Genomic DNA, 26663 nt, shown 5'->3' on the forward strand with positions numbered 1-26663 from the left:
TGGCCAGGGTGGGGATTGTTAAAAAGCGAAGTGTCAGGCTAGTGTGATCTGCCTGCGAGACGCTGGGAATTGAAGAACTGATTTGGTGAAAGGGGATTTGCTTTGTTTAAATCAGTCAGCAAAATAAATAAATAAATAAAACATTAAAAACAAAAATAAAAGTGAGACCCTTCGTACTTCCAGAGAGCTTGGACACGCCACCGTTTATCTTACAAAGCATTGGACACCCCAGCCTCGAACGCCAGGAGAAACTATTTCTCTTGTTTTTTTATTTTGTTTTTAACTTGCTGATTATGAAACAATTTAAAGCCCTGCTCTAAATTGTCTTGGTGTGTGAGCCGGGATGAAAGGCTCGGTGATTTGATCGAAAAGCTATTTGCGAATGTCTTGTTATATGTTGCAAAAAAAGGTGAACATTTCTTACAGGGTTGAATATTCATGATGAGACAGAGAAACCCAGAGAGCACGTCACCCAGGAGGTGGGAACTAACGGGAGAAGTTTTGTATATATACATGTGGGCAAATTCAGCTCTATATTTTGAACCTTTAGCATCGAACAAGAACAAAAAGAAAAAGCTCAAAATCGAATAATTAAAATATCACAAGACACGCCACCGTTGTGTGGGACAGGAGCAAAGCTGGAGAGGTAAGTTTCCAATTATTCCACCCGGATTTCCTCCCCTCCCAGTTTTGAGCTAAAATATTCACCCAGTTTTTAATATAATTGATGAACGATTTGTAGTTATTTTTCGTTTCCCTGGATTGTTTTCTGAAAGTATAATTGAGGTCCTTTTTATTCGAAGCAACGAATGTTATTCGGTTTTGTGAATGGTTGGAGGGTGTATTTCCCCCCCCAGTAAGAATCGAATTAAAAGTGAGAATTCTGCCCTTTTTATATCTAAAAGGTCGCTCTGATATTCTCCCCCTCCTCCCGGAGTTAGAAAGAAATCGCTCTCTCGGCTGTTAGGACTGCGGCAGGTGGAGTCACATTTTAACCTCGCTTTTCCACAACGGGACAAGGGAGAGCAGAGGATTTTTTGGAATGGTCCCGACTGGGTACAGCTAACGATTAGGCCAATTAGGTTGTGGGGAGAGAGGAGTTGGAGCTCATTGCAATCCTGGTGCGACTGAGTTACAATCGGATCAGGACTGAGGGATTGAAGGAGAGCGGGGTGTCAGGATTCAATTCAGCCAAGGAATAAGATCGAAGCTTTTATATAGAGATCTCAGGATGTACCAAACTGTGTTCTAATTCTATTAAGTATCTTATTTTGAAGTGTTGCCATGTCTTTAGAAAGTGAGTCTGTTTCTATTCCCGTTAGAAGCCATCAGTGTGGATCCATTGGGTTGGGTTGGGACTGTGCTGGGATGTGGTTGATGTGACTGAACGGTTTTATATGCGAGACAGACACATGGGGAATACACAGTGAGTGGAGTGGGCACAGGGGGTCACACAGTCCTTGCGCCCCCTCACCACCCACCCTGTACGCTCCGATCACCGGCAGCTCGGGCACAGCGACTGCAGGTCCATTTGGGAAATGCCCCCCTTTGTAAACTGCCGCACCTCAAGAAGAACAGGTGGAGACCTTGAACTGAATCAGGAATAAAATCGAATATTCTATGTATCAAATGCTCTGAAAATTTCAGAAGTATTAGTATCTTATACACAATCCTCTCGAACAGACACATAGGGAATATTCAGGCAAATAGGGAATATTCAGGCACATAGGGAATATTCAGACACACAGGGAATATTCAGACACATTGGGAGTATTCAGACACATCGGGAATATTCAGGCACATAGTGAATATTCAGATACATCAGGAATATACAGGCACACAGGGAATATTCAGACACACAGGGAATATTCAGACACACAGGGAATATTCAGGCACAGAGGGAATATTCAAGCACATAGTGAATATTCAGATACATCGGGAATATACAGGCACATAGGGAATGTACAGGCACAGAGGGAATATACAGACACATCGGGAATATTCAGATACATCTGGAATATACAGGCACATCGGGAATATTCAGACACATCGGGAATATTCAGGCACACCGGGAATATTCAGACACACAGGGAATATTCAGACACATAGGGAATATTCAGACACATCGGGAATATTCAGGCACACCGGGAATATTCAGACACACAGGGAATATTCAGACACATAGGGAATATTCAGACACATCGGGAATATTCAGGCACATAGGGAATATTCAGACACAGGGAATAAATAAATAATCTTTATTTTCACAAGGAGGTTTACATTAACACTGCAATGAAGTTACTGTGAAAAGCCCCTAGTCGCCACATTGCGGCACCTGTTCGGGTACACAGAGAGAGAGAATTCAGAATTCTCAGCTGGTACGGGAAATGAATCCGTGCTGCTGACCTTGTTCTGCATCACAAACAGCTGCCTAGCCCACTGAGCTAAACCAGCCCCCAATATTCAGACACATAGGGAATATACTGGTACATAGGGAATATTCATACACATAGGGAATATTCAGACATGTAGGGAATATTCAGACACATAGGGAATATTCAGACACGTAGGGAATATTCAGACACATTGGGAATATTCAGACACGTAGGGAATATTCAGACACATAGGGAATATTCAGACACACAGGGAATATAATAATAATCTTTATTGTCACAAGTAGGCTTAAATTAACATTGCAATGAAGTTACCATGAAAAGCCCCTAGTCGCCACACTCCGGTGCCTGTTCGGGTACACAGAGGGAGAATTCAGAATGTCCAATTCACCTAACAGCACGTCTTTCAGGACTTGTGGGAGGAAACCGGAGCACGTTCGATTCTGGGCTTGGGTCACTGTCTGTGGGGAGTCTGCACGTTCTCCCTGTGTCTGCTTGGGTTTCCTCCGGGTGCTCCGGTTTCTTCCTACAAGTCCTGAAAGACGTGCTGTTAGGTAATTTGGACATTCTGACTTCTCCCCTCAATGTACCCGAACAAGCGCCGGAATGTGGCGGCTAGGGGCTTTTCACAGTAACTTCATTGCAGTGTTAATGTAAGCCTACTTGTTTGGGAATATACAGGCAGATAGTGAATATTCAGACACATTGGGAATATACAGGCAGATAGTGAATATTCAGACACATTGGGAATATACAGGCAGATAGTGAATATTCAGACACATTGGGAATATACAGGCAGATAATGAATATTCAGATACATCGGGAATATACAGGCACATAGGGAATATTCAGATACATCGGGAATATACAGGCAGATAGTGAATATTCAGATACATTGGGAATATACAGGCACAGAGGGAATATTCAGACACATCGGAAATATACCGGGACATAGGGAATATACAGGCACATAGGGAATATACAGGCACATAGTGAATATTCAGATACATAGGGAATGTATTGGTACATAATGAATATACAGGCACATAGGGAATATAGAGGCACATAGGGAATATTCAGGCACATAGGGAATATACAGGCACATAGGGAATATTCAGGCACAGAGTGAATATTCAGGAACATAGGGAATATTCCAACACATTGGGAATATACTGGCACATAGTGAATATTCAGATACATCGGGAATATACAGGCACAGAGTGAATATTCAGATACATCGGGAATATACAGGCACAGAGGGAATATTCAGACACATCGGAAATATACAGGCACATAGGGAATATACAGGCACATAGGGAATATACTGGCACATAGGGAATGTGCAAACTCCACACGGACAGTGACCCGGGGCCGGGATCGAACCCGGGTCCTCAGAGCTGTAGACAGCAGCGCTAACCACTGCACCATCACATCTCCTGAAACCATTCTTGTAAACCTCTTCTGCGCTCTCTCCAGTGTGTTCACATCCTTCTTATAGCGTGGCACCCAGAACTGTCCACAATATTCCAGCTGAGGTCTCTGAGTATCTTGTCTAAGTTCAGCATAACCTCTTTGCTCTTGTTTCTTTGCCCCTATTAACAAAGACCAGAGTACTATATACTTTATTAACTGCTCTCTCCACCTGTCCTGCCCCATTACCCTCTGCTCCTGCACCCCGTGAACAATTTTACCTTTATTTTATATTGTCTCTCCATGTTCTACCTACTAAAACGCAGCACCTCGCACTTCTCTGCATTGAACATCATCAACCAACACCACTAACATGTCGAGATGTCCTTTTAAAGTTCCACATTGTCCTCCTCACAGTTTAAAATACTTCCAGGTTCCACATTATCCACAAACTTTGAAATTGTCCCCTGTAGACCAAGATCTAGATCAGGAAAAGCAGTACTGACCCTTGGGGAACTTTACTTTGAACCTTCCTCCAATCCAAAAAATATCCATTGACCAGTACTCTCTGTTTCCTATTAGTCAATCAATTTTGTATCCACATTGTTACTGTCACTTTTATTCCATGAACTATGACATTTCTCAATTTTGTTGTGTGGCACTGCGTCGATTTCTTTTGAAGGTTTATGGGCACCAGCTTAACATTACCCTCATCAACTCTCTCTGTTACCATTTCAAAAAACTCCAGCAAGTCTCCCCTCTAGAAATTCATGCTGGCTCTTCTTAATCAACCCACATTTTGCCATGTGACTACTATCTCTTTTCCGAATAATTGTTACTGGAAGCTTGCCAATTACTGATGTTAAACTGACTGGCCTGTAATTGCTGGGGTTATCGTTACAACCTTTTTTGAACAAGGGCATAACATTTGCAATTCTCCAGTCCTCTGAGTCTATAGAAGACTAGAAGATTATGGCCAGCAGCACGGCAATTTCCATTCTCACTTCCTTCAATATCCTTGCATGCATCTCATCCGGTCCCGGTGCCTTGTCAACTTTCAGAACTGACAGTCAATTCGACACTTCCTCCTTATTGATTTTGAACCCTTCCAGGGACAGAGTTTCCTCGTCAATCACCACGACCTGGATAGCATCTATGTCCGTGGTAAAGACAGATGCAAAGTGCTCATTTAGTACCTCAGCCATGGCCCCTTTTTCCATGTGTAAGTTTACTTTTAGGTCCCTAATCAGCCCTACTCCTCTTTTTACCATCTCTTTGCTATTAAATGCGGCATGGTAGCCCAGTGGTTAGCACTGTTGCTTCACAGCGCCAGGGTCCCAGCTTCGATTCCCGGCTTGGGTCACTGTCTGTGCGGAGTCTGCACACTCTCCCCGTGTCTGCGTGGGTTTCCTCCGGGCGCTCCGGTTTCCTCCCACAAGTCCAGAAAGACGTGCTGTCAGATGAATTGGGCATTCTGAATTCTCCCTCTGTGTACCCGAACAGGCGCCGGAATGTGGCGACTCGGGGATTTTCACAGTAACTTAATTGCAGTGTTAGTGTAAGCCTACTTGTGACAATAAACATTATTATTATTATTAGAAGAAGACTTTGCGATTCCCCTTTATGCTGGCTGCCAGTTTTTTCTCATTATCCCTCTTTGCTTCTCTAACGTACGTTTTCACCTGCCACCGAACCTTCTGTATTCCTCTTGGTTCTCAACTGTAGTTGCTACCTGCCACCTGCCAGAGGCACATTTTTTTCTTAATTCCTAACACTTTTCCCGGATTTGTTTGCCCTTTCCCTTTTAAGAGATTTACATTGACTGTGCCTGAGCCATTTCACAGAGAATCACCGAATCGTTACGGTACAGGAGGAGACCATTTGCCCCACACTGTCTGCACCGGCTCTCTGAACAGGCATTGTGACTGAGGGCCATTCCTCTGTCTTTTCCCCATCCCCCTGCACATTGCTTAAATTCAAGTAATCATCCAATGCCCTCTTGAATGCCCCGATTGAACCTGCCTCCACCACATTTCCAGGGCAGTGCATTTCCATTTTGAAGGTAGCCCATTGTTCTGCTACAGTTTTCCCACCAACCTTTCGTTCCAGTCTAACTGGCCCAGCCCCGTTCTTGCCCCATTGAAGTTAGCTCTGGCCCTGTTAATAACAATAACAGCTTATTGTCACAAGTAGGCTTCAGTGAAGGCACTGTGAAAAGCCCCTAGTCGCCACATTTCGGCGCCTGTTCGGGGAGGCCGGTACGGGAATTGAACCCGCGCTGCTGTCTTGTTCCGCATTACAAGTCAGCTGTTTAGCCCACTGTGCTAAACCAGCCCCAATAACAATTATTGTTGCTGGGTTGTCCATTTTCCTTTTCTAATCTCATTTTAACCCTTGCAATGCATCTACCGTCTCCTAAATGTTCTCCCACTGACACTTGATCTACTTGGCCCACCTCATTTCCAAGAACCAGCTCCAACAGCCTCCTTACTTGCTGAACTGGACACGTACTGCTGTAGAAAATTCTCCAAAACACAATCCAGGAATGTTTACGCCTCGCTGTCCTTTACACCACCACTGTCCCAGTCTACATTTGGCTAATTAAAGTCCCCCATTAGATGGGGCAGCACGGTAGCACAGTGGTTAGCACTGTTGCTTCACAGCTCCAGGGTCCCAGGTATGATTCCTGGCTTGGGTCACTGTCTGTGCGGAGTCTCCCTGTGCCTGCGGGGGTTTCCTCCGGGTGCTCCGGTTTCCTCCCACAAATCCCGAAAGACGTTTTGTTAGGGGAATTGGACATTCTGAATTCTCCCTCTGTGTACCCAAACAAGCGCTGGAATGTGGCGACCAGGGGATTTTCACAGTAACTTCATTGCAGTGTTAATGTAAGCCTACTTGTGACAATAAACATTATTATTATAATGTTGGCATCTCTATAATCCTTTTCTTCTTTAACTATCTTTTCTGAACACCTTGTGCCCAGGAATATTGAACACTCAGTGCTAAGGTCTCTGTTTTCATAACATCATAGTTCTGCAATGTAATCTGCACCTGTAACTCCCCAGTTTTATTTACTATAATCCACGCAGTCACATACATGCACAGTAACCCTGATTTAGACGTCATTAATGTCTCCCTCAATCTGACTCCACCTATTAACTCACTATTCTCTTAACAAGTGCTATCTGTCTCTCCCTGTATTTTGTGCACTCTGGTATGCCTCTAATATTCTGCCTTGGTTCCAACATCTCTGCTGAGTTAGTGTAAAACCCTCCCACTAGCACACAAAGGAACTCAGTCCCAGCTCTGTTCAGGTGAAATTTAGGGAATATACAGACATGCAGGGAATAAGCAGACATGTACAGAATATAGAGACATTTTTAAAATATAAATTTACAGTACCCAATTCTTTTTTTCCCCAATTAAGGGGCAATTTAGCGTGGCCAATACACCTAACCTGCACATCTTTGAGTTGTGGGGGGTGAAACCCACGCAGACACGGGGAGAATGTGCAAACTCCGCACGGACAGTGACCCAGGGCCGGGATCGAAGCCGGGTCCTCAGCACCGTGAGGCAGCAGTGCTAACCACTGCACTACCTTGCCGCCATTGGGAATATATAGACATAGAATCCCTACAGTACATGAGGTCATTCGGCCCATCGAGTCTGCACCGGCCCTTGGAAAGAGCACTATACTGAAGCCCACACCTCCACCCCATCCCCGTAACCCAGTAACCCCACCTAATCTTTTGGACACTAAGGGGCAATTTATCATGGCCAATCCACCTAACCTGCACATCTTTGGACTATGGGCGGAAACCAGAGCACCCGGAGGAAACCCACGCTGACACGGGGAGAAAGTGCAAGCTTCACCCAGACAGTCACCTGAGGCTGGAATTGAACCCGGGACCCTGGAGCTGGGAGGCAGCAGTGCTAACCACTGTACCTGGGCCGAAGGGCCTGTACTGCGCTGTATCGTTCTATGTTCTATGGGGAACATATAGACATGTAGAGAATATAATAATAATAATAATCGTTTATTGTCACGAGTCGGCTTCAATGAAGTTTCTGTGAAAAGCCCCTGGTCGCCACATTCCGGCACCTGTTCAGGGAGGCCGGTACGGGAATTGAATATATGCTGCTGGCATTGTTCTGCATTACAAGTCAGCTGTCTAGCCCACTGTGCTAAACCAGCCCCTGACATATCGGGAATATACAGACGTGTAGGGAATGTACAGACATGTAAGGAATATACAGACACATTGGGAATATACAGACATGTAGGGAATATATAGACAGGTAGGGAATACACAGACACATGGGGAATATACAGACGTGTAGGAAATATACAGGCAGTTAGGGAATATACAGCCAGGTAAGGAATATGCAGGCACATGGGCAAATATGCAGCCATGTATGGAATATACAGACAGGTAGGGAATATCCAGACACATGGGGAATATACAGACATGTAGGAAATATAAAGGCAGTTAGGGAATATACAGACACACGGGAAATATGCAAACATGGCGTAATATAGACACATGGGGAATAGACAGACATGTAGGGAATGTACAGACACATGGGGAATAGACAAACATATAAGGAATATTCAAACATGTACGGAATATACAGACACATGGGGAATAGACAGACATGTAGGGAATGTACAGACACGTGGGGAATATTCAGACACATGGGAATATACAGACATGTAGGGAATGTACAGACACGTGGGGAATATTCAGACACATGGGAATATACAGACATGTAGGGAATGTACAGACACGTGGGGAATATTCAGACACATGGGAATATACAGACATGTAGACATTTTCAGCACTACACCATTGGCATCGAGCTCTGGAAAGCTCTTGGTAAAAAGATAGCAGAATATGATAATGAGAGCAACTGGCCTGCCAGGGACAGGTGGCCACGTGGGAGAGGGGTGGGGTGGGGTGGGTAGGCATATAAATACTGTGGCTAAAAGAGCAAGCCAGAGCCTGGGAATCCTGCGGCAAGTAACTCACCTCCTTTCCCCCCAAAGCCTATCCACCATCTCCAAGGCACAAGTCAGGAGTGTTATGGAATACTCTCCACTTGCCTGGATGAGTGCAGCTCCAATAACAATCAAGAAGCTCAACACCATCCAGAACAAAGCAGCCCCGCTTGATTAACACCCCATCAACCATCTTTAATATACAAACATACAAATAGAACTAGGCCACTCGGCCCCTTGATTCTGCTTTGCCATTCAATACGATCATGGCTGATTTGATTGTAACCTCAGCATCATTGCTACCTAAACATTCACTCCTTCCCCCAACACACAGTGATAGCCATGTGTACCATTTACAAAATGCACAGTAGCAACTCACCAAGACGACGCCTTGCAAACCCACAAACACTGCCGCCTAGAAGGATAAGGGCAGCAGTTACATGGGAATCCCAGCAGCTGGAAGTTCCCCTCCAAGTCACTCACCACCCTGACTTGGAAATGCAGGAACTCCCTCCCTAACAGCACTGTGGGTGTACATATACCACATGGACTGCAGCGGTTCAAGAAGACAGCTCACCCCCACCTTCTCGCAGGGATGGCCAATGAATGAAATGAAAATGAAATGAATGAAAATCGCTTATTGTCACAAGTAGGCTTCAAATGAAGTTACTGCGAAAAGTCCCTAGTCGCCACATTCCGGCGCCTGTTCGGGGAGGCTGGTACGGGAATTGAACCGTGCTGCTGGCCTGCCTTGGTCTGCTTTCAAAGCCAATGATTTAGCCCTGTGCTAAACAGCCCCAGTCAATGCTGGCCTAGCCAATGAATCACACATCCCATAAATGTTTCCAAGTTGTTGGTGGAGGCGAAGACCCTAAACTCTTTTAAAAGGTATCTGGTTCTGCACTTTAAGTGCTCTAAGCTACAGGGGTATGGACTGGGTTCAGGAAGGTGGGATTAGAAAGGGCACCTGGGGAGGGGGGTGCAGCACGGTGGCGCAGTAGTTAGCACTGCTACCTCACGGCACCGTGGACCCGGGTACGATCCCGGCTCCGGGTCACTGTCCGTCTGGAGTTTGCACATTCTCCCCGTGTCTGCATGGGTCTCACCCCCACAACCCAAAAAATATGTGCAGAGTAGGTCAATTGGCCACACTAAATTGCCCCTTAATTGGGAAAAATAAAGATTTGGGTACTCTAAATTCATATCCAAAAATGAAAGGGCACCCAGGTGGCTTCAGGCTTGCAAGATGGGCCGAATAGTCTCCTTCTGTGCTGTAACTGCCCAATGGTTCTATGATTCTATGAAAACAGAGCAGAGACACACAATAATGCCCATCTCCCACACACCTACACACAGGCACGTTCTAAAGTTCTTGCGTGATATTGGGAGACAATCTTCCTTCGTTTTAATCTCTAACTGAGGATTTCTACTTGGGGGAAGGGGAAAAATGGACAAACATTTTGAGAGCTGATCAATTGGATGAATGAAGGGGTGGCACGGTGGCGCAGTGGTTAGCACTGCTGCCTCACGGAGCCAAGGTCCTGGGTTCAATCCCGGCTCCGGGTCACTGCCCGTATCGAGTTTGCACATTCTCCCCGTGTTTGCGTGTGTCTCACCGCGCAACTCAAAAAGGTGTGCAGGGTAGGTGGATTGGCCATGTTAAATTGCTCCTTAATTGGAAAAATGAATTGGGTACTCCAAATTTAGATTGTTAAAAAATTGGATGAATGTATTGGGAGAGATCGGGTTCCTATCATTATTGGCTAAATTTGAGGCAGAGAGTTCAGGTAGAGTTGGAATCCCTTTATTAGACCGATCAGCACCCCAAACAACACACACACACACAGACTGCTAAACACAGACACACACAAACCTCTAAACACACACAGACTGCTAAACACACACACAGACCACCAAATACAGACACACACAGACCTCTAAACACACACACAGACTGCTGAACACACACACAGACCGCTAAATACAGACAGACACACACAGACCGCTAAATACAGACACGCACAGATCTCTAAACACACACACAGACTGCTAAACACAAACACACAGACCGCGAAATACACACAGACACACACAAACCTCTAAACACACACAGACTGCTAAACACACACACAGACCACCAAATACAGACACACACAGACCTCTAAACACACACACAGACTACTAAACACAAACACACAGACTGCTAAACACAGACAGACACACACAGACCGCGAAATACAGACAGACACACACAGACCGCTAAATACAGACACACACAGATCTCTAAACACACAGACTGCTAAACACAAACACGCAGACTGCTAAACACAGACAGACACACACAGACCGCGAAATACAGACACACACAGACCTCTAAACACACACACACAGTCCTCGAACACACGCACACACGCAACCTCGAAACATGCACACACACAGACCTCAAAACACACACAGGGCTCGAAACACACACACAGACCTCTAAACACACACACACGGACCTTGAATCACACACACACACACACTTCGAAAAACAGACCTCGAAACACAAACACACAGACTTCAAAACACACACACTCATACACAGACCTCTAAAAACACACATGGATCTCGAAACACAGACGTTGAAACACATAGAGACCTTGAAACACACAGACACAGGCCTCAAAACACACAGACCTCAAAACACACACACAGACCTCAAAACACACACACAGACCTCAAAACACACACAGACCTTGAAACACACAGACCTTGAAACACACACACACAAACCTCGAAACACACACAGACCTCAAAATACACACACACCTCAAAACACACACAGACCTCAAAACACACACACAGACTGCGAAACACACACACAGAGACCTCGAAACACACACACACACAGACTGTGAAACACACACAGACCTTGAAACACACACACACCTCGAAACACACACACAGACCTCAAAACACACACACTCATACACAGACCTCTAAACACACACACAGAGACCTCGAAACACACACACACACAGACTGCGAAACACACACAGGCCTTGAAACACACACACACCTCGAAACACACACACAGACCTCAAAACACTCACACTCATACACAGACCTCTAAACACACATACGCACCTTGAATCACACACATACTTTGAAAAACGCAGACCTCAAAACACAAACACACAGACCTCTAAACACACACACACACATACAGAGACCTAGAACCACACACATACTTCGAAAAACACAGACCTCAAAACACACATACAGAGACCTTGAAACACACACACACAGACTTCGAAAAAGACAGATCTTGAAACACACACACACACACACACAGACCTCTACCTGATTCTATGTTTGCCTTGACCTGTTCAAAAAAAAGAGTAAACTTTTCAAGCACTCTCAGCTCCCTGAGAAATCCAGGTAATTCTCCCCACCCTGGGCTGCCAGTGAGGGAATCCTAAGCGCAATTCCCACTGTCTGCCTGCAGTCCCTGTGTGTGCACAGAGTCTCCCGCAGTCCCTGTGTGTGCACAGTCTCCCGCAGACCCTGTGTGCACAGAGTCTCCCGCAGTCCCTGTGTGTGCAGAGTCTCCCACAGTCCCAGTGTGTGCAGAGTCTCCCGCAGTCCCTGTGCGTGCACAGTCTCCCGCAGTCCCACTGTGTGCAGAGTCTCCCGCAGTCCCTGTGTGTGCACAGTCTCCCGCAGTCCCTGTGTGTGCACAGAGTATCCCGCAGTCCCTGTGTGTGCACAGAGTCTCCCGCAGTCCCTGTGTGTGCACAGAGTCTCCCGCAGTCCCTGTGTGTGCACAGAGTCTCCCGCAGTCCCTGTGTGTGCACAGTCTCCCGCAGTCCCACTGTGTGCACAGAGTCTCCCGCAGTCCCTGTGTGTGCACAGAGTCTCCCGCAGTCCCTGTGTGTGCACAGAGTCTCCCGCAGTCCCTGTGTGTGCACAGTCTCCCGCAGTCCCACTGTGTGCACAGAGTCTCCCGCGGTCCCTGTGTGCACAGAGTCTCCCGCAGTCCCTGTGTGTGCACAGTCTCCCGCAGTCCCACTGTGTGCACAGAGTCTCCCGCGGTCCCTGTGTGCACAGAGTCTCCCGCAGTCCCTGTGTGCGCACAGAGTCTCCCGCAGTCCCTGTGTGTGCACAGCGTCTCCCGCAGTCCCTGTGTGTGCACAGAGTCTCCCGCAGAACCTGTGTGTGCACAGAGTCTCCGCAGTCCCTGTGTGTGCACAAAGTCGCCCGCAGTCCCTGTGTGTGCAGTCGCCAGCATGTCTCTGTGTGCACAGTCTCCCGCAGTCCCTGTGTGTGCACAGTCTCCCGCAGTCCCTGTGTGTGCACAGTCTCCCGCAGTCTCTGTGTGCACAGTCTCCCGCAGTCCCTGTGTGTGCACAGCCTCCCGCAGTCCCTGTGTGTGCACAGTCTCCCGCAGACCCTGTGTGCACAGAGTCTCCCGCAGTCCCTGTGTGTGCACAGAGTCTCCCGCGGAACCTGTGTGTGCACAGAGTCTCCCGCAGTCCCTGTGCGTGCACAGAGTCTCCCGCAGTCCCTGTGTGTGCACAGAGTCTCCCGCAGTCCCTGTGTGTGCACAGAGTCTCCCGCAGTCCCTGTGTGTGCACAGAGTCTCCCGCAGACCCTGTGTGTGCAGAGTCTCCCGCAGTCCCTGTGTGTGCACAGAGTCTCCCGCAGTCCCTGTGTGTGCACAGAGTCTCCCGCAGTCCCTGTGTGTGCACAGAGTCTCCCGCAGTCCCTGTGTGCACAGAGTCTCCCGCAGTCCCTGTGTGTGCACAGAGTCTCCCGCAGTCCCTGTGTGCACAGAGTCTCCCGCAGTCCCTGTGTGCACAGTCTCCCGCAGTCCCTGTGTGTGCACAGAGTCTCCCGCAGTCCCTGTGTGTGCACAGAGTCTCCCGCAGTCCCTGTGTGTGCACAGAGTCTCCCACAGTCCCTGTGTGTGCACAGAGTCTCCCGCAGTCCCTGTGTGCACAGAGTCTCCCGCAGTTCCTGTGTGTGCACAGAGACTCCCGCAGTCCCTGTGTGTGCACAGAGTCTCCCGCAGTCCCTGTGTGCACAGAGTCTCCCGCAGTCCCTGTGTGTGCACAGAGTCTCCCTCAGTCCCTGTGTGCACAGAGTCTCCCGCAGTCCCTGTGTGTGCACAGTCTCCCGCAGACCCTGTGTGTGCACAGTCTCCCGCAGTCTCTGTGTGCACAGTCTCCCGCAGTCCCTGTGTGTGCACAGTCTCCCGCAGTCCCTGTGTGTGCACAGTCTCCCGCAGACCCTGTGCACAGAGTCTCCCGCAGTCTCTGTGCGTGCACAGAGTCTCCTCAGTCCCTGTGTGTGCACAGAGTCTCCCGTAGTCCCTGTGTGTGCACAGTGTCTCCCGCAGTCCCTGTGTGTGCACAGAGTCACCCGCAGAACCTGTGTGTGCACAGAGTGTCCCGCAGTCCCTGTGTGTGCACAGAGTCTCCCGCAGTGCCTGTGTGTGCACAGAGTCTCCCGCAGTCGCTGTGTGTGCACAGAGTCTCCCGCAGTCCCTGTTTGTGCACAGAGTCTCCCGCAGTCCCTGTGTGTGCACAGAGTCTCCCGCAGTCCCTGTGTGTGCACAGAGCCTCCCGCAGTCCCTGTGTGTGCACAGAGTCTCCCGCAGTCCCTGTGTGTGCACAGAGTCTCCCGCAGTCCCTGTGTGTGCACAGAGTCTCCCGCAGCCCCTGTGTGTGCACAGAGTCTCCCGCAGACCCTGTGTGTGCACAGAGTCTCCCGCAGTCCCTGTGTGTGCACAGAGTCTCCCGCAGTCCCTGTGTGTGCACAGAGTCTCCCGCAGTCCCTGTGTGTGCACAGAGTCTACCACAGTCCCTGTGTGCACAGAGTCTCCCGCAGTCCCTGTGTGTACCCAGAGTCTCCCGCAATCCCTGTGTGTGCACAGTCTCCCGCAGTCCTGTGTGTGCAGTCTCCCGCAGTCCCTGTGTGTGCACAGTCTCCCGCAGACCCTGTTGCATTCCCTCTGTGTGCACAGTCTCCCGCAGTCCCTGTGTGTGCACAGAGTCTCCCGCAGTCCCTGTGTGTGCACAGAGTCTTCCGCAGTCCCTGTGTGTGCACAGAGTATCCCGCAGACCCTGTGTGTGCACAGAGTCGCCCCCGCAGACCCTGTGTGTGCACAGTTTCCCGCAGTCCCTGTGTGTGCACAGTCTCCCGCAGTCCCTGTGTGTGCACAGAGTCTCCTGCAGTCCCTGTGTGTGCACAGAGTCTCCCGCAGACCCTGTGTGTGCACAGTCTCCCGCAGACCCTGTGTGTGCACAGTCTCCCGCAGTCTCTGTTTGCACAGTCTCCCGCAGTCCCTGTGTGTGCACAGTCTCCCGCAGTCCCTGTGTGTGAACAGTCTCCCGCAGACCCTGTGTGCACAGCGTCTCCCGCAGTCTCTGTGTGTGCACAAAGTCTCCCGCAGTCCCTGTGTGTGCACAGAGTCTCCCGCAGTCCCTGTGTGTGCACAGTGTCTCCCGCAGTCCCTGTGTGTGCACAGAGTCTCCCGCAGTCCCTGTGTGTGCACAGAGTCTCCCGCAGACCCTGTGTGTGCACAGAGTCTCCCGCAGTCCCTGTGTGTGCACAGAGTCTCCCGCAGTCTCTGTGTGTGCACAGAGTCTCCCGCAGTCCCTGTGTGTGCACAGAGTCTACCACAGTCCCTGTGTGCACAGAGTCTCCCGCAGTCCCTGTGTGTACCCAGAGTCTCCCGCAGTCCCTGTGTGTGCACAGTCTCCCGCAGTCCCTGTGTGTGCACAGTCTCCCGCAGACCCTGTTGCATTCCCTCTGTGTGCACAGTCTCCCGCAGTCCCTGTGTGTGCACAGAGTCTCCCGCAGTCCCTGTGTGTGCACAGAGTCTTCCGCAGTCCCTGTGTGTGCACAGAGTATCCCGCAGACCCTGTGTGTGCACAGAGTCGCCCCCGCAGACCCTGTGTGTGCACAGTTTCCCGCAGTCCCTGTGTGTGCACAGTCTCCCGCAGTCCCTGTGTGTGCACAGAGTCTCCTGCAGTCCCTGTGTGTGCACAGAGTCTCCCGCAGACCCTGTGTGTGCACAGTCTCCCGCAGACCCTGTGTGTGCACAGTCTCCCGCAGTCTCTGTTTGCACAGTCTCCCGCAGTCCCTGTGTGTGCACAGTCTCCCGCAGTCCCTGTGTGTGAACAGTCTCCCGCAGACCCTGTGTGCACAGCGTCTCCCGCAGTCTCTGTGTGTGCACAAAGTCTCCCGCAGTCCCTGTGTGTGCACAGAGTCTCCCGCAGTCCCTGTGTGTGCACAGTGTCTCCCGCAGTCCCTGTGTGTGCACAGAGTCTCCCGCAGAACCTGTGTGTGAACAGAGTCTCCCGCAGTCCCTGGGTGCCCAGTCTCCCGCAGTCCCTGTGTGCACAGAGTCTCCCGCAGTCCCTGTGTGTGCACAGAGTCTCCCGCGGTCCCTGTGTGTGCACAGAGTCTCCCGCAGTCCCTGTGTGTGCACAGAGTCTCCCACTGTCCCTGTGTGTGCACAGAGTCTCCCGCAGTCTCTGTGTGCACAGAGTCTCCCGCAGTTCCTGTGTGTGCACAGAGACTCCCGCAGTCCCTGTGTGTGCACAGAGTCTCCCGCAGTCCCTGTGTGCACAGAGTCTCCCGCAGTCCCTGTGTGTGCACAGAGTCTCCCGCAGTCCCTGTGTGTGCACAGTCTCTCGCAGTCCCTGTATGCGCACAGAGTCTCCCGCAGTCCCTTTGTGTGCACAGAGTCTCCCGCAGTCCCTGTGTGTGCACAGTCTCCCGCAGTCCCTGTGTATGCACAGTGTCTCCCGCAGTCCCTGTGTGTGCACAGAGTATCCCGCAGTCCCTGTGTGTGCACAGAGTCTCCCGCAGTCCCTGTGTGTGCACAGTCTCCCGCAGTCCCTGTGTATGCACAGTGTCTCCCGCAGTCCCTGTGTGTGCACAGAGTATCCCGCAGTCCCTGTGTGTGCACAGAGTCTCCCGCAGTGCCTGTGTGTGCACAGAGTCTCCCGCAGTCCCTGTGTGTGCACAGAGTCTCCCGCAGTCCCTGTGTGTGCACAGAGTCTCCCGCAGTCCCTGTGTGTGCACAGAGTCTCCCGCAGTCCCTGTGTGTGCACAGAGTATCCCGCAGTCACTGTGCGTGCACAGAGTCTCCCGCAGTCCCTGTGTGCACAGAGTCTCCCGCAGTCCCTGTGTGCACAGAGTCTCCCGCAGTCCCTGTGTGCACAGAGTCTCCCGCAGTTCCTGTGTGTGCACAGAGTCTCCCGCAGTCCCTGTGTGTGCACAGAGTCTCCCGCAGACCCTGTGTGTGCACAGAGTCTCCCCCGCAGACCCTGTGTGTGCACAGTCTCCCGCAGTCCCTGTGTGTGCACAGTCTCCCGCAGTCCCTGTATGCGCACAGAGTCTCCCGCAGTCCCTGTGTGTGCACAGAGACTCCCGCAGTCCCTGTGTGTGCACAGAGTCTCCCGCAGTCCCTGTGTGTGCACAGAGTCTCCCGCAGTCCCTGTGTGTGCACAGAGTCTCCTGCAGACCCTGTGTGTGCAGAGTCTCCCGCAGTCCCTGTGTGTGCACAGAGTCTCCCGCAGTCCCTGTGTGTGCACAGAGTCTCCCGCAGTCCCTGTGTGTGCACAGAGTCTGCCGCAGTCCCTGTGTGCACAGAGTCCCCCGCAGTCCCTGTGTGCACAGAGTCTCCCGCAGTCCCTGTGTGCACAGAGTCTCCCGCAGTCCCTGTGTGTGCACAGAGTCTCCCGCAGTCCCTGTGTGTGCACAGAGTCTCCCGCAGTCCCTGTGTGTGCACAGAGTCTCCCACTGTCCCTGTGTGTGCACAGAGTCTCCCGCAGTCCCTGTGTGCACAGAGTCTCCCGCAGTTCCTGTGTGTGCACAGAGTCTCCCGCAGTCCCTGTGTGCACAGAGTCTCCCGCAGTCCCTGTGTGCACAGAGTCTCCCGCAGTCCCTGTGTGCACAGAGTCTCCCGCAGTCCCTGTGTGTGCACAGAGTCTCCCGCAGACCCTGTGTGTGCACAGTCTCCCGCAGTCCCTGTGTGCACAGAGTCTCCCGCAGTCCCTGTGTGCACAGAGTCTCCCGCAGTCCCTGTGTGTGCACAGAGTCTCCCTCAGTCCCTGTGTGCACAGAGTCTCACGCAGACCCTGTGTGTGCACAGAGTCTCCCGCAGACCCTGTTTGTGCACAGTCTCCCGCAGTCCCTGTGTGTGCACAGTCTCCCGCAGTCCCTGTGTGTCCACAGAGTCTCCCGCAGTCCCTGTGTGTGCACAGAGTCTCCCGCAGTCCCTGTGTGTGCACAGAGTCTCCCGCAGTCCCTGTGTGTGCACAGTCTCCCGCAGACCCTGTGTGTGCAGTCTCCCGCAGTCTCTGTGTGCACAGTCTCCCGCAGTCCCTGTGTGTGCACAGTCTCCCTGAGTCCCTGTGTGTGCACAGTCTCCCGCAGACCCTGTGTGCACAGAGTCTCCCGCAGTCTCTGTGTGTGCACAGAGTCTCCCGCAGTCCCTGTGTGTGCACAGAGTCTCCCGCAGTCCCTGTGTGTGCACAGTGTCTCCCGCAGTCCCTGTGTGTGCACAGAGTCTCCCGCAGAACCTGTGTGTGAACAGAGTCTCCCGCAGTCCCTGTGTCTGCACAGAGTCTCCCGCAGTCCCTGTGTGTGCACAGAGTCTCCCGCAATCCCTGTGTGTGCACAGAGTCTCCCGCAGTCCCTGTGTGTGCACAGAGTCTCCCGCAGACCCTGTGTGTGCAGAGAGTCTCCCCCGCAGACCCTGTGTGTGCACAGTCTCCCGCAGTCCCTGTGTGTGCACAGAGTCTCCCTCAGTCCCTGTGTGCACAGAGTCTCACGCAGACCCTGTGTGTGCACAGAGTCTCCCGCAGACCCTGTTTGTGCACAGTCTCCCGCAGTCCCTGTGTGTGCACAGTCTCCCGCAGTCCCTGTGTGTCCACAGAGTCTCCCGCAGTCCCTGTGTGTGCACAGAGTCTCCCGCAGTCCCTGTGTGTGCACAGAGTCTCCCGCAGTCCCTGTGTGTGCACAGTCTCCCGCAGACCCTGTGTGTGCACAGTCTCCCGCAGTCTCTGTGTGCACAGTCTCCCGCAGTCCCTGTGTGTGCAGTCTCCCTCAGTCCCTGTGTGTGCACAGTCTCCCGCAGACCCTGTGTGCATTGAGTCTCCCGCAGTCCCTGTGTGTGCACAGAGTCTCCCGCAGTCCCTGTGTGTGCACAGTGTCTCCCGCAGTCCCTGTGTGTGCACAGAGTCTCCCGCAGTCCCTGTGTGTGCACAGTGTCTCCCGCAGTCCCTGTGTGTGCACAGAGTCTCCCGCAGCACCTGTGTGTGAACAGAGTCTCCCGCAGTCCCTGTGTCTGCACAGAGTCTCCCGCAGTCCCTGTGTGTGCACAGAGTCTCCCGCAGACCCTGTGTGTGCACAGAGTCTCCCCCGCAGACCCTGTGTGTGCAGAGTCTCCCGCAGTCCCTGTGTGTGCACAGTCTCCCGCAGTCCCTGTATGCGCACAGAGTCTCCCGCAGTCCCTTTGTGTGCAAAGAGTCTCCCGCAGTCCCTGTGTGTGCACAGAGTCTCCCGCAGTGCCTGTGTGTGCACAGAGTCTCCCGCAGTCCCTGTGTGTGCACAGAGTCTCCCGCAGTCCCTGTGTGTGCACAGAGTCTCCCGCAGTCCCTTTGTGTGCACAGAGTCTCCCGCAGTCCCTGTGTGTGCACAGAGTCTCCCGCAGTGCCTGTGTGTGCACAGAGTCTCCCGCAGTCCCTGTGTGTGCACAGAGTCTCCCGCAGTCCCTGTGTGTGCACAGAGTATCCCGCAGTCCCTGTGTGTGCACAGAGTCTCCCGCAGTCCCTGTGTGCACAGAGTCTCCCGCAGTCCCTGTGTGCACAGAGTCTCCAGCAGTCCCTGTGTGTGCACAGAGTCTCCCGCGGTCCCTGTGTGTGCACAGAGTCTCCCGCAGTCCCTGTGTGTGCACAGAGTCTCCCACTGTCCCTGTGTGTGCACAGAGTCTCCCGCAGTCTCTGCGTGCACAGAGTCTCCCGCAGTTCCTGTGTGTGCACAGAGACTCCCGCAGTCCCTGTGTGTGCACAGAGTCTCCCTCAGTCCCTGTGTGCACAGAGTCTCACGCAGACCCTGTGTGTGCACAGAGTCTCCCGCAGACCCTGTGTGTGCACAGTCTCCCGCAGACCCTGTGTGTGCACAGTCTCCCGCAGTCTCTGTTTGCACAGTCTCCCGCAGTCCCTGTGTGTGCACAGTCTCCCGCAGTCCCTGTGTGTGAACAGTCTCCCGCAGACCCTGTGTGCACAGCGTCTCCCGCAGTCTCTGTGTGTGCACAAAGTCTCCCGCAGTCCCTGTGTGTGCACAGAGTCTCCCGCAGTCCCTGTGTGTGCACAGTGTCTCCCGCAGTCCCTGTGTGTGCACAGAGTCTCCCGCAGTCCCTTTGTGTGCACAGAGTCTCCCGCAGTCCCTGTGTGTGCACAGAGTCTCCCGCAGTCCCTGTGTGCACAGAGTCTCCCGCAGTCCCTGGGTGCCCAGAGTCTCCCGCAGTCCCTGTGTGCACAGAGTCTCCCGCAGTCCCTGTGTGTGCACAGAGTCTCCCGCGGTCCCTGTGTGTGCACAGAGTCTCCCGCAGTCCCTGTGTGTGCACAGAGTCTCCCACTGTCCCTGTGTGTGCACAGAGTCTCCCGCAGTCTCTGTGTGCACAGAGTCTCCCGCAGTTCCTGTGTGTGCACAGAGACTCCCGCAGTCCCTGTGTGTGCACAGAGTCTCCCGCAGTCCCTGTGTGCACAGAGTCTCCCGCAGTCCCTGTGTGCACAGAGTCTCCCGCAGTTCCTGTGTGTGCACAGAGTCTCCCGCAGTCCCTGTGTGCACAGAGTCTCCCGCAGTGCCTGTGTGTGCACAGAGACTCCCGCAGTCCCTGTGTGTGCACAGAGTCTCCCGCAGTCCCTGTGTGCACAGAGTCTCCCGCAGTGCCTGTGTGTGCACAGAGACTCCCGCAGTCCCTGTGTGCACAGAGTCTCCCGCAGTCCCTGTGTGCACAGAGTCTCCCGCAGTTCCTGTGTGTGCACAGAGACTCCCGCAGTCCCTGTGTGTGCACAGAGTCTCCCGCAGTCCCTGTGTGCACAGAGTCTCCCGCAGTGCCTGTGTGTGCACAGAGTCTCCCGCAGTCCCTGTGTGTGCACAGAGTCTCCCGCAGTCCCTGTGTGTGCACAGAGTCTCCCGCAGTCCCTGTGTGTGCACAGAGTCTCCCGCAGTCCCTGTGTGTGCACAGAGTATCCCGCAGTCACTGTGTGTGCACAGAGTCTCCCGCAGTCCCTGTGTGCACAGAGTCTCCCGCAGTCCCTGTGTGCACAGAGTCTCCCGCAGTCCCTGTGTGTGCACAGAGTCTCCCGCGGTCCCTGTGTGTGCACAGAGTCTCCCGCAGTCCCTGTGTGTGCACAGAGTCTCCCGCGGTCCCTGTGTGTGCACAGAGTCTCCCGCAGTCCCTGTGTGTGCACAGAGTCTCCCACAGTCCCTGTGTGTGCACAGAGTCTCCCGCAGTCTCTGTGTGCACAGAGTCTCCCGCAGTTCCTGTGTGTGCACAGAGACTCCCGCAGTCCCTGTGTGTGCACAGAGTCTCCCGCAGTCCCTGTGTGCACAGAGTCTCCCGCAGTCCCTGTGTGTGCACAGAGTCTCCCTCAGTCCCTGTGTGTGCACAGTCTCCCGCAGTCCCTGTGTGTGCACAGAGTCTCCCGCAGTCCCTGTGTGTGCACAGAGTCTCCCGCAGACCCTGTGTGTGCACAGTCTCCCGCAGTCCCTGTGTGTCCACAGAGTCTCCCGCAGTCCCTGTGTGCACAGAGTCTCCCGCAGTCCCTGTGTGTGCACAGAGTCTCCCGCCGACCCTCTGTGTGCACAGAGTCTCCCGCAGTCCCTGTGTGTCCACAGAGTCTCCCGCAGTCCCTGTGTGTGCACAGAGTCTCCCGCAGTCCCTGTGTGTGCACAGAGTCTCCCGCAGTCCCTGTGTGTGCACAGTCTCCCGCAGACCCTGTGTGTGCACAGTCTCCCGCAGTCTCTGTGTGCACAGTCTCCCGCAGTCCCTGTGTGTGCACAGTCTCCCGCAGTCCCTGTGTGTGCACAGTCTCCCGCAGACCCTGTGTGCACAGAGTCTCCCGCAGTCTCAGTGTGTGCACAATGTCTCCCGCAGTCCCTGTGTGTGCACAGAGTCTCCCGCAGTCCCTGTGTGTGCACAGTGTCTCCCGCAGTCCCTGTGTGTGCACAGAGTCTCCCGCAGACCCTGTGTGTGAACAGAGTGTCCCGCAGTCCCTGTGTGTGCACAGAGTCTCCAGCAGTGCCTGTGTGTGCACAGAGTCTCCCGCAGTCCCTGTGTGTGCACAGAGTCTCCCGCAGTCCCTGTGTGTGCACAGAGTCTCCCGCAGTCCCTGTGTGTGCACAGAGTCTCCCACAGTCCCTGTGTGTGCACAGAGTCTCCCGCAGTCCCTGTGTGTGCACAGAGTCTCCCACAGTCCCTGTGTGTGCACAGAGTTTCCCGCAGTCCCTGTGTGCACAGAGTCTCCCGCAGTTCCTGTGTGTGCACAGAGACTCCCGCAGTCCCTGTGTGTGCACAGAGTCTCCCGCAGTCCCTGTGTGCACAGAGTCTCCCGCAGTCCCTGTGTGTGCACAGAGTCTCCCGCAGTCCCTGTGTGTGCACAGTGTCTCCCGCAGTCCCTGTGTGTGCACAGAGTCTCCCGCAGTTCCTGTGTGTGCACAGAGACTCCCGCAGTCCCTGTGTGTGCACAGAGTCTCCCGCAGTCCCTGTGTGTGCACAGAGTCTCCCTCAGTCCCTGTGTGCACAGAGTCTCACGCAGACCCTGTGTGTGCACAGAGTCTCCCGCAGACCCTGTTTGTGCACAGTCTCCCGCAGTCCCTGTGTGTGCACAGTCTCCCGCAGTCCCTGTGTGTCCACAGAGTCTCCCGCAGTCCCTGTGTGTGCACAGAGTCTCCCGCAGTCCCTGTGTGTGCACAGAGTCTCCCGCAGTCCCTGTGTGTGCACAGTCTCCCGCAGACCCTGTGTGTGCAGTCTCCCGCAGTCTCTGTGTGCACAGTCTCCCGCAGTCCCTGTGTGTGCACAGTCTCCCTGAGTCCCTGTGTGTGCACAGTCTCCCGCAGACCCTGTGTGCACAGAGTCTCCCGCAGTCCCTGTGTGTGCACAGTGTCTCCCGCAGTCCCTGTGTGTGCACAGAGTCTCCCGCAGAACCTGTGTGTGAACAGAGTCTCCCGCAGTCCCTGTGTCTGCACAGAGTCTCCCGCAGTCCCTGTGTGTGCACAGAGTCTCCCGCAATCCCTGTGTGTGCACAGAGTCTCCCGCAGTCCCTGTGTGTGCACAGAGTCTCCCGCAGACCCTGTGTGTGCAGAGAGTCTCCCCCGCAGGCCCTGTGTGTGCACAGTCTCCCGCAGTCCCTGTGTGTGCACAGTCTCCCGCAGTCCCTGTATGCGCACAGAGTCTCCCGCAGTCCCTTTGTGTGCACAGAGTCTCCCGCAGTCCCTGTGTGTGCACAGAGTCTCCTGCAGTGCCTGTGTGTGCACAGAGTCTCCCTCAGTCCCTGTGTGCACAGAGTCTCACGCAGACCCTGTGTGTGCACAGAGTCTCCCGCAGACCCTGTTTGTGCACAGTCTCCCGCAGTCCCTGTGTGTGCACAGTCTCCCGCAGTCCCTGTGTGTCCACAGAGTCTCCCGCAGTCCCTGTGTGTGCACAGAGTCTCCCGCAGTCCCTGTGTGTGCACAGAGTCTCCCGCAGTCCCTGTGTGTGCACAGTCTCCCGCAGACCCTGTGTGTGCACAGTCTCCCGCAGTCTCTGTGTGCACAGTCTCCCGCAGTCCCTGTGTGTGCAGTCTCCCTCAGTCCCTGTGTGTGCACAGTCTCCCGCAGACCCTGTGTGCACAGAGTCTCCCGCAGTCTCTATGTGTGCACAGAGTCTCCCGCAGTCCCTGTGTGTGCACAGAGTCTCCCGCAGTCCCTGTGTGTGCACAGTGTCTCCCGCAGTCCCTGTGTGTGCACAGAGTCTCCCGCAGTCCCTGTGTGTGCACAGTGTCTCCCGCAGTCCCTGTGTGTGCACAGAGTCTCCCGCAGTCCCTGTGTGCACAGAGTCTCCCGCAGCACCTGTGTGTGAACAGAGTCTCCCGCAGTCCCTGTGTCTGCACAGAGTCTCCCGCAGTCCCTGTGTGTGCACAGAGTCTCCCGCAGACCCTGTGTGTGCACAGAGTCTCCCCCGCAGACCCTGTGTGTGCAGGGTCTCCCGCAGTCCCTGTGTGTGCACAGTCTCCCGCAGTCCCTGTATGCGCACAGAGTCTCCCGCAGTCCCTTTGTGTGCAAAGAGTCTCCCGCAGTCCCTGTGTGTGCACAGAGTCTCCCGCAGTGCCTGTGTGTGCACAGAGTCTCCCGCAGTCCCTGTGTGTGCACAGAGTCTCCCGCAGTCCCTGTGTGTGCACAGAGTCTCCCGCAGTCCCTTTGTGTGCACAGAGTCTCCCGCAGTCCCTGTGTGTGCACAGAGTCTCCCGCAGTGCCTGTGTGTGCACAGAGTCTCCCGCAGTCCCTGTGTGTGCACAGAGTCTCCCGCAGTCCCTGTGTGTGCACAGAGTCTCCCGCAGTCCCTGTGTGTGCACAGAGTATCCCGCAGTCCCTGTGTGTGCACAGAGTCTCCCGCAGTCCCTGTGTGCACAGAGTCTCCCGCAGTCCCTGTGTGCACAGAGTCTCCAGCAGTCCCTGTGTGTGCACAGAGTCTCCCGCGGTCCCTGTGTGTGCACAGAGTCTCCCGCAGTCCCTGTGTGTGCACAGAGTCTCCCACTGTCCCTGTGTGTGCACAGAGTCTCCCGCAGTCTCTGCGTGCACAGAGTCTCCCGCAGTTCCTGTGTGTGCACAGAGACTCCCGCAGTCCCTGTGTGTGCACAGAGTCTCCCGCAGTCCCTGTGTGCACAGAGTCTCCCGCAGTCCCTGTGTGTGCACAGAGTCTCCCTCAGTCCCTGTGTGCACAGAGTCTCACGCAGACCCTGTGTGTGCACAGAGTCTCCCGCAGACCCTGTGTGTGCACAGAGTCTCCCGCAGTCCCTGTGTGCACAGAGTCTCCCGCAGACCCTGTGTGTGCACAGTGTCTCCCGCAGTCCCTGTGTGTGCACAGAGTCTCCCGCAGTCCCTTTGTGTGCAAAGAGTCTCCCGCAGTCCCTGTGTGTGCACAGAGTCTCCCGCAGTGCCTGTGTGTGCACAGAGTCTCCCGCAGTCCCTGTGTGTGCACAGAGTCTCCCGCAGTCCCTGTGTGTGCACAGAGTCTCCCGCAGTCCCTGTGTGTGCACAGAGTATCCCGCAGTCCCTGTGTGTGCACAGAGTCTCCCGCAGTCCCTGTGTGCACAGAGTCTCCCGCAGTCCCTGTGTGCACAGAGTCTCCAGCAGTCCCTGTGTGTGCACAGAGTCTCCCGCGGTCCCTGTGTGTGCACAGAGTCTCCCGCAGTCCCTGTGTGTGCACAGAGTCTCCCACTGTCCCTGTGTGTGCACAGAGTCTCCCGCAGTCTCTGCGTGCACAGAGTCTCCCGCAGTTCCTGTGTGTGCACAGAGACTCCCGCAGTCCCTGTGTGTGCACAGAGTCTCCCGCAGTCCCTGTGTGCACAGAGTCTCCCGCAGTCCCTGTGTGTGCACAGAGTCTCCCTCAGTCCCTGTGTGCACAGAGTCTCACGCAGACCCTGTGTGTGCACAGAGTCTCCCGCAGACCCTGTGTGTGCACAGTCTCCCGCAGACCCTGTGTGTGCACAGTCTCCCGCAGTCTCTGTTTGCACAGTCTCCCGCAGTCCCTGTGTGTGCACAGTCTCCCGCAGTCCCTGTGTGTGAACAGTCTCCCGCAGACCCTGTGTGCACAGCGTCTCCCGCAGTCTCTGTGTGTGCACAAAGTCTCCCGCAGTCCCTGTGTGTGCACAGAGTCTCCCGCAGTCCCTGTGTGTGCACAGTGTCTCCCGCAGTCCCTGTGTGTGCACAGAGTCTCCCGCAGAACCTGTGTGTAAACAGAGTCTCCCGCAGTCCCTGGGTGCCCAGAGTCTCCCGCAGTCCCTGTGTGCACAGAGTCTCCCGCAGTCCCTGTGTGTGCACAGAGTCTCCCGCGGTCCCTGTGTGTGCACAGAGTCTCCCGCAGTCCCTGTGTGTGCACAGAGTCTCCCACTGTCCCTGTGTGTGCACAGAGTCTCCCGCAGTCTCTGTGTGCACAGAGTCTCCCGCAGTTCCTGTGTGTGCACAGAGACTCCCGCAGTCCCTGTGTGTGCACAGAGTCTCCCGCAGTCTCTGTGTGCACAGAGTCTCCCGCAGTTCCTGTGTGTGCACAGAGACTCCCGCAGTCCCTGTGTGCACAGAGTCTCCCGCAGTCCCTGTGTGCACAGAGTCTCCCGCAGTTCCTGTGTGTGCACAGAGACTCCCGCAGTCCCTGTGTGTGCACAGAGTCTCCCGCAGTCCCTGTGTGCACAGAGTCTCCCGCAGTCCCTGTGTGTGCACAGAGTCTCCCGCAGTCCCTGTGTGTGCACAGTCTCTCGCAGTCCCTGTATGCGCACAGAGTCTCCCGCAGTCCCTTTGTGTGCACAGAGTCTCCCGCAGTCCCTGTGTGTGCACAGAGTCTCCCGCAGTGCCTGTGTGTGCACAGAGTCTCCCGCAGTCCCTGTGTGTGCACAGAGTCTCCCGCAGTCCCTTTGTGTGCACAGAGTATCCCGCAGTCCCTGTGTGTGCACAGAGTCTCCCGCAGTGCCTGTGTGTGCACAGAGTCTCCCGCAGTCCCTGTGTGTGCACAGAGTCTCCCGCAGTCCCTGTGTGTGCACAGAGTCTCCCGCAGTCCCTGTGTGTGCACAGAGTCTCCCGCAGTCCCTGTGTGTGCACAG

At 54.0% G+C, this 26663-nt stretch overlaps 1 protein-coding gene across 1 annotated transcript in view; it reads left to right on the forward strand.

The window, feature by feature from the left end:
• The first annotated feature begins 491 nt into the window (after nt 1-491).
• cyp26b1 (cytochrome P450, family 26, subfamily b, polypeptide 1) overlaps nt 492-26663 on the forward strand; it is a 250366-nt gene continuing 224194 nt past the window's right edge. Inside the window, exon 1 of the mRNA XM_072497739.1 lies at nt 492-646. The gene's annotated coding sequence lies outside the window, so the exon portion shown is untranslated. The remainder of the gene's footprint in view (nt 647-26663) is intronic.

The sequence above is a fragment of the Scyliorhinus torazame genome, chromosome 3 (assembly GCF_047496885.1).
Source record: "Scyliorhinus torazame isolate Kashiwa2021f chromosome 3, sScyTor2.1, whole genome shotgun sequence".
NCBI lineage: Eukaryota > Metazoa > Chordata > Chondrichthyes > Carcharhiniformes > Scyliorhinidae > Scyliorhinus > Scyliorhinus torazame.